The sequence below is a fragment of the Caloenas nicobarica genome, chromosome 1 (genome assembly GCF_036013445.1).
Source record: "Caloenas nicobarica isolate bCalNic1 chromosome 1, bCalNic1.hap1, whole genome shotgun sequence".
In the NCBI taxonomy this organism is placed as follows: domain Eukaryota; kingdom Metazoa; phylum Chordata; class Aves; order Columbiformes; family Columbidae; genus Caloenas; species Caloenas nicobarica.
Window position 1 is genome coordinate 107,700,363 of NC_088245.1, and position 8,168 is coordinate 107,708,530.

Consider the following 8,168-nt stretch of genomic DNA (forward strand, 5'->3'; position numbering starts at 1 on the left):
TACATAAGTGTATGGTGGGGGGAGACATGCAGAGGAGAGATGGTGGAAAAAGGATTTTACAACCTCTTAGGCAACTTTGGCTTCCTCCCATCTACATTGCCTCCAAACTTGAAAAGGACTGGAAGCTCAGTTCAGATCTGATCTATCAGAGCCCAATCCACAGACCACACAGTTGGCAAATCCATCCCTGTGGTCCACTTTTTATTCATCCAACAGAGTATCTAGTGAAATGCAAGCACCTTTAGCCTGATGCAGAAATCTATGAAAGTCAAATAGAGCACACAATTTATTGATTTGTTCTCATTAAAGGCACGGAGAACAGTTTTGGGACATTTCTGCACAGGACCGGTCTGCCGTCAGCACCCCGGGTGGAGTTAGCTGGTTTCAGAGCAACACATTTGCTTCCCCTTGCCTTGTACTCAATGCCAGCAGCAACACACTTCTGCTACCATCCTCTTCCAGTGCTTAAAATACCTGTTTCACTCTCCCCACCTGAGAATCCAAACAACATAGCACTGGCTGGGACTCCCTGCCACTGGATATTAACAAAGACAGAACTTGCCTCACTGCGTGTATCTGCTGCTGCAACACACCGCGGTGTACCCTGGCTTATACATGGGGACAACTACATTGGTCCCACATACTGGTGTCTCATCAGGGTGTGAAGCCAAACCAACCAGAACTAAGTAAACTCTTAAGCAATTTCCTGATAGCTCCCCCTTCCAGAGGATGTTTTTGAAGGGAGAAAACCCCAGAGAGCTGCTTCAGTCTCCAGGCACAGCCACATCCCCACACTGGGCTCACCAGTGCTGTTTCCCCAACTTATTTGTCTAACTAAAATGGAAAATCCTTCTTTAAACTCCTTCCACAAGGAAGGGAGATCATCCTCCATGGAGATGCCACCAGAAATATTTGTCCATCTGTTTGGACGAGCATTCATAAGGACCATTCAGTGCTGCTAGACATTTCTGCAGCTAACACAGTGCTGACGGGTCAGAAAAGACAATTCCTCGGGTGCCGGGAGGACCAGACAGCTGCAAATGCTCAGCTGTAGTATTTGTTGTATTCATCAAAAATGGAAGAAGGTGAAAAGCCCAAAGCATCAGGAACATCCACAAGAAGTCCACCTCTCCCCCACTTCCTGGACAACTTTTTGATTATTAAAAAAAAACCCAAACACACAAAACAGGTGAGATAGGGGGTAAAGGGCAACTTCCTGCACCTCTTCCTCAGCACGGCTGCACAGGTGGCACTGGCTGTGTGCAGCTCCAGGACAGGGGAGCACCTCCGTTTCTGCTGCTTCTGGAGATCACCTTTCTGGAGGCGATCCCCCCTCCTTCTTCGACCCCATACTTACACCACTGAGCACTGGAGAATATTCTGACAAGGACCTAGCTAGCATTTTCCTACAACAAGCTGTTAAAAAAAAACCAAAAAAAACCAAAAAAACCCACACCAATGCCACATACAAAGTTTTCCAGCTAATTATAATGCTGTTTATCCTGTGATTAAAACCAGTACATATCTTCTGATCTTTCCAGAAAACTGCTGTCTGCTTCTGTATAGCACTTCAGTGCAGGGTACACATATAAGATGTTTGGTGTGAGAAGCACCATCAAAAATACTACAGCACTTTTAATCTCTGAGACTCTGACAAAGAATTGTGACAATAAGGAGTTCCACCAAATTTAGCAGCTCTGATACCCTTTCACATTCCTCCACGGACAAGACTCGCTTTTACAAACTGTGCTTTTTAAATGGGCTTTTAAACGTGCCCCAAGAACTGTACTCCTTCCACTGAACCTTCCTGCATTAATCTCTGATAGATTCCATACAGCACATAAATAACAGTACACTCTTCATTTTAGGTATGCACCTCATTAAAATGGTGCTGCTCTCTTATAGTAAGTTTTATAAACTTCAGATGCTCCCTGAACTAATGTATGCTAGAGATGATGAAAGGCTCAACCTAGTCCTTGCCCAGCACTAAAAGGGATATCATATTACCTTGAGAAGACAACAGACTTAGATTTCCATCAAAGTTCATCCCTTTCATGAAAAGACTGAATTCCCTTGGTATCTTAAACCAAATTTGACCTGATTTGTGAAGCTGAAGGCCTGGAATCAAGTGATTTAACGCAGGCATCTACCTTTAATGCAATGCCTTGTTTGGTTTTAGATGACAACATACAAATGGGGAGCTGCAGAAAAAACACACCATTTATGGGTGAAAAATACTGGCTCAAAACACTGTTCATACTTAAGCTGCATATAACATTATTCTAACAAAAAATACTTTAGGATTAGTTTGGACATAAGATATCTAGACGGCATCTTCCACAGGCAGCAGAAAGTCTATCCCCCTGCTAAAACAAATGGAAAAGAACTAAAATTCTGTTAAAGGTTCTAGTATTTCAGAAAGACTTTGATATTAGGCTCTGCAAGTAATTCTGAAAGGCGTGAAGAGAGTGCATGGAACAACCACAATAAGCACACACTAAGTAGTGCACCAATTTAGAGCCAAACGATCAAACACTATCCATAAAGTGGGCGCCTTCACTAAAGTCCAGAACTATGAATCAGTCTCGAATCTACGCTCCTGAAATATGATACACACATAACTTACCGTGACAAACAAGTGTATACTTCTTCAATTCATTCAGATCCAAGTTTAGAAAATACCAGATTTTTTGGTCCTATACCAAAGACACAGAAACTAAAGCTGTTTTGTGACATTATTTTTTTTGTGACACAGGGATCTTGGGAGAAGAGTTGCTAAAGCTAATAGATAGTATATGCCCTCTACTACAAATTGTCTAGTTGTATATACCTGTGCCCAATGTCCACTGTATACAAGAGAAAGTATCAGAGCAAGCCCAAATAAAAGAAATAAGGCAGCTTGTAAAGACAGATGCTACCTTCTGAACGGCTGTGATGCAGCTCCTGACCTTCCTCCAGATCTGTGTCCTTGCTGACCAAGCAGAAAGACTAACAACAAAGAGATACAAATACCTCTGAGGGCCACCATCACCGTTTATGCACTGGTTACTCTTTGGCTGTACACCTGCAGACAAAAGGGGTGCCTGCTCACACTTGGCTCAGATACCTGAAGTAACCCCTCCGCTGCTGCAGCCTCAGCTGCCTGGTACAAGGACAGACTGTCCCACAAAGTCCCCCAGAGGCAGCTGGCACAAAGTCCCTTTGCCCATCCCACAAGACAATAAATAGATATCATAGAATCATACAATACCAGGTTGGAAGGGATCACAAGGATCATCTGGTCCAATCTTTCTGGGCAAAATGCACATTCTAGACAAGTGGCCCAGCACCCTGTCCAGCTGAATCTTTAAAGTGTCCAATGTTGGGGAATCCACCACTTCCCTCGCTAGATCATTCCAATGGCTGATTGTTCTCATTGTGAAAAAATTCCCTCTTGTGTCCAATCGGAATCTCCCCAGGAGTAACTTGCAACCATTACCCCTCTTCTATTTGACTCCTTGTAAAAAGGGAGTCTCCGTCTTCTTTGTAGCCACCCTTCGAATTCTGGAACAAATATATATATATAGAGAGAGAGAGAGAGAGAGAGAGAGAGAGATTCAAAGAGATCACAGATACAGGATCCAAGTTTTAGGCAACACGAAGGGTATGTATGCACGCACACGTGTGCACGTGGGGACGGAGCTGGTCGCTCACCACGTCCCTCTTGCTGCAGCATTGCTGACCCCAGGCACCACCGCCACAGGAGCGGGGGGCAGCAGGATCTGGGGGCTCGCCCGCAGCCCCCGCAGCACACCCAGGTCAAGTCACCTGGCATGTGCATGACATGCACACATACAAGAAACAGGATTCACCCAGAAATATACTCTTAAAAGAAGCAACTTAAGGACTTAACTGTTTCACTTTTTGGAGTCTTTATCCTAAGCACATGAATCGTCTCTCTGCTTAGATGTCTTAAGTAAAGCTGTCCACACACACCGCATGTACTTCACCATTATCAATCACCGCTACAATGAAAAAATAAACCTAACTGCAGACAACTAATATTAAGGCTTCCTACCACTACATCAAGATATCACCAAATTATAGAAGCCTTGAGCCTTAAAAGAAGCCTTCAAAGAAGGCAGACAAATTGTATGAGTAAAACACTCATATATCAAAACACAAATCACAATAAAAAAAGAGACATCCACCAAATCATATTGGGATGTTAAATTACATTGAGCCAAACTGCAAATCAGAGTATTTGCAAAAATACCAGGACTGCAACATGTAATGAGAACACCTGCAACACTCAAGCACAAATAATTTTCTATTCAACATTTCTGTTGCTTCATATTTACAAATGGCTCTATTAAGCCTCAACAACTTTATATGGGATTTTCTGGCTTTTCCCACATGCTAGAAAAACCTTGGTCTTCTTTGTCATTTATGCTACATGTCTTACACTTTGAAGAACACAAACAGCATAGTCCTCTACATTTAACATTTTAATCTCTGGAAGAAGCAATCAGCGCTAAGGCTGGGTGCCTAGGGTTATTTCTTTCAAATAGGAATAAAACGAACTTCAAATGCCCCGTGGATGCAGATGTCACGAAGCTGGTTAACAGCCTCCCTTGTGTAGACTCAAGCAGTGTCCCAGTCTCTACTTGTCGTTTATCCTGTATTTACACTTCGAAATGTTACAGGAGACTGTCAAATGGTATTTTCAAAGGTTATCTTAAAACATGCAAGAATAACTGTGTATTTCACCCATCCCCGTTTGAGGTAGGTGTCTCTAGACAAACAAGAAAGACAGCTGCAGTGTCCTGGACAGTTAATGAGAAATGTCGTTTCCTGTTAGTGATGCTATTTAATATCAAGCAATAATTACTGAGGACTCTATTTCTCCCTGTACATCCACTTCATTGTGGATTGACTGCAACAGTAAAGGGAGTAAACACAGTTCACTCACAGCTCACGATCCCATTGGAATAGCAAGAGAACAATGAGGCAAAATTGTGAGAAAGACACCCATGTACAAACAGCAGAAGAAGACATCTAGTTTGCCTCAGGCTTTTTCACATTCTCTCAAGTAAAGCTGCATCTTTTTTTTATACACACAACTTTTAGACAGATATTGGACTTGATACTTTCTCAATACTACAAATTTCACTCTAGCAAAGACAAAATTACAATTGGTTTTGTAAAGGAAACAACCTCCAGTGCCTCTTTTGAACTGAGGCAGCTACTCCAGAAAACAATGCCTCTGCCTTATGAGAGCACAGTAGCTGAATGCAGCAACACAGGCGCAGCAAAGGGGGGGGGGAAAAAGGGCATCTGCACATTCAAAGTAAGAATACACAAATTCTGAGGAAACATATTTTAGAGAACTGTCATTGCTTTTTCTCTGAACCTGCCTACATCAAGATCAATGCTTAACACAGAACCAAATTTTAAGAACAGTCAGAGACAGTCACACTTCTGTATCTACATGGCTTCTAATTAGCATGAAAGTAGTTTATACTTGCAACTATAACAGATAACCAAAAGCTAGCATTTGGTTTTTTTCTGAATCTGAACATGACTATGAAAGTATATAATATCAAGCAACCTGAAAGAGATTTACACCAAATAGAAAACTAGAGCATCAACTCTATCAGCTGAGTCTTGGGGGAAAAAAAAAAAAAAAAAAATCAGTAAACATTACTTTTATATTCAAAACCAGACCATGTTAAAGCTAAAAGCCATAACAAGTACTTCCAGGTCTCAACTTCAGTTTTACCACATAGTCTTCCCTGGTGCCTCCTGCTTGCATTACTGCAAAACTTCCCATAAATAAAGCAGCAACAGAAGAGTCTTCAACGTGCTATTTCTTTACATCAATTTAAGTAATATCATCCTTAAATAGTACTTACATTTTTATAATACCCTAAGGGAGAAAACCAGCTCCCCCTGTCCCCCAGCACGCAACCTGGTTGTACGAGCAATTTCCCCAGACACGCTGGCAGCAACCCCACTGCCGTGGGCTGTGGGTTGCTGTGGTCTGAGCAGCGCTTGATGCTGTCCCGGGGAGAACTGGTATGCCACAACACATTCACTCCTCTATTTATTACCTGATGTTAACATGACGACTTAAAACATAACCGTAACATGGCGAATGCCTTCCTGTCTGCATGTGTGCTGCAGTCGTTGCTGACCCTGAGCGACTGCCTCACCGACTGCTTTTCTCTGCCACTTCCAAAGAGTAAGATGCAGTATGAAAGCTTTAAAAATCCAAGACTGCTACTCTGAATCATAAAAAATTCATAACCAGTCAAACTTGAAGAGCTGTTTACAAGTCAGATGCAGGGCACTCTGAAAAGCTACTGGCAAATCTACAAAGTCTGTGCTTTTTAAGTTTTAATCACCAAGCTACATTACTTGGAATATGCATGAGCCACAAGTGAAGTTCACATTATTAGAACTCACTAAGATATCAGTATTTCACCTCTTCACTAAATCTTTTAGGCTTTAGGATTATTTTTGCTTATCTCCTATAGCCTAATTAATCAGTGAGAAACAGAAAATAACTGCAGGGGAAGGCATCAACTTCAAATTTCAGTAAGTAACTACTCGGAAATTTTTAAAGACACTTGAAGAGTCTATTGCTAAAGAACAACTGAGGATAAAATCTAACTGGAATATTAATATAATTACTACAGCATTGCAATCCGCTTTGCAGTTTGCCCCAGTACCTAAAGGCAGCGATGACGAGCACCACTGTTAAGAACAGAACTTTTCATATCACGCGCAACTACTTTCTTTGGACCATCACACACGTAGAGGGAAGACTACTCCCCATGCAGGATACCCCCCTGCAAGTCGGCAATTAAAGGATGCCATAAACGCAGTTTAAAGAAAACGCGAACGGCGCCGCAGCGCATCGCAAGCCAAGTGCCCCCCGACTGGCCACGCTTTCACCGCGCAGTCCTCAAGCTGCACCCTCAAACCCTCTACCAAGTTACCCCAACCCAGTTACTTAATTTTTAAACGCGTCTCCAGTTCTCCGGGCTAGCGACCGCGTCCCAGGGCCCCGCCAGCCTGAGCCGGGGGAGGCGTGTCCTCCCCGCGCTCCTGTCAAACGCCGCCCGCCCCGCCGCTCCGGCGGGCGGCAGGAAGCGGGGTCCGTCCCGGGCGCAGCCCCGCCACGGAGGCACCGACGGAGCGGGCAGCCGGCAGCCCCGGGCCGCTCGGGAACCTCCCCTGCCGCTCTTGCTCAGCGGAACTCCCGCTGTCCGGGCGCGGCGCCCACCCTCCACACCCCCGGAGAGGAGCTTTGTTGGTGCCGGGAGGCAGAGCCGCCCCGCTCCTCTCCTCTCCCCCGGGGAGCACTCTGGCAGCTGCGCCGCTGCCCCGGCGGGACCCGCCGCGCTGGGAGCCCGGCCCGCTGAGAAGAGGAGCGGGCGGCGCCGAGGGGCCGGGACGCGGCGCTTGAGCCCGGGGCAGCCCCGGCCGGACACGCTGCCGCCTGCAGAGCGACGGGGCTGGCGGGGGGGGGCAGCCGGAGGCACCCTGGAAAGCAAACAAGGGGACGGGAACAAGGAGACGGAGCCGCCGTCGTTCTCCTTCCCCGGCAGCGCCCGGCGCGGCCACGGCGTGCGGAGGTCGCGGTGTGAGCCAGAGGAGGGGGCGCGACCCCCGCCTCGCCTCCCTTTCCCTGCCTGCGCCTCCCTTCCCCTGCCCGCCGCCGCGGGGAGCGCCGCCGCCACCACTCACCGGGCGGGCGGGATGCGGGTCCCCAGCGCGCCGCGCCGGCTCCCGCTCCTGTCAAGCGGCTTCTGCCGTCGCCCGCTTCACGCCGCCGCCATGTTCCGGGGGCACCGCGCATGCCCGGCAGCGGCACCGGGGGCGCGGGCCTTCCCCCCTGCCGCCCCCCTTCCGCTCGCCGCGGAGCGGAGGAACGGCCCGGGGTGCTGCTGCCTCTCGCCGGGGGCGGCACACAGTGCAGGGGGCGAGAGCCGCCGGCATCCCCGCACCTCGCCCATACCTGTGGGGGGCGGGCTCGCTAGGGGCCGAGACACCCCGTCCGGGGGAGGGCTGTAAGGTGGCCCCGGGCGCTGCGCGACCCGCTTCGCCTGAGCCTTCCCCTCCGCTCTCTCCCGGCGGCCCTCCCGCGTTCAGACCCGGCGCCATCCCTTCGCCGGGCGAGG

General features: G+C 47.4%; 1 protein-coding gene across 1 annotated transcript in view; it reads right to left on the reverse strand.

The window, feature by feature from the left end:
* SCML2 (Scm polycomb group protein like 2) overlaps positions 1-7,807 on the reverse strand; it is a 72,306-nt gene extending 64,499 nt beyond the window's left edge. The window contains exon 1 of the mRNA XM_065647696.1: positions 7,735-7,807. The gene's annotated coding sequence lies outside the window, so the exon portion shown is untranslated. The remainder of the gene's footprint in view (positions 1-7,734) is intronic.
* Between the last annotated feature and the right edge of the window lie 361 nt (positions 7,808-8,168).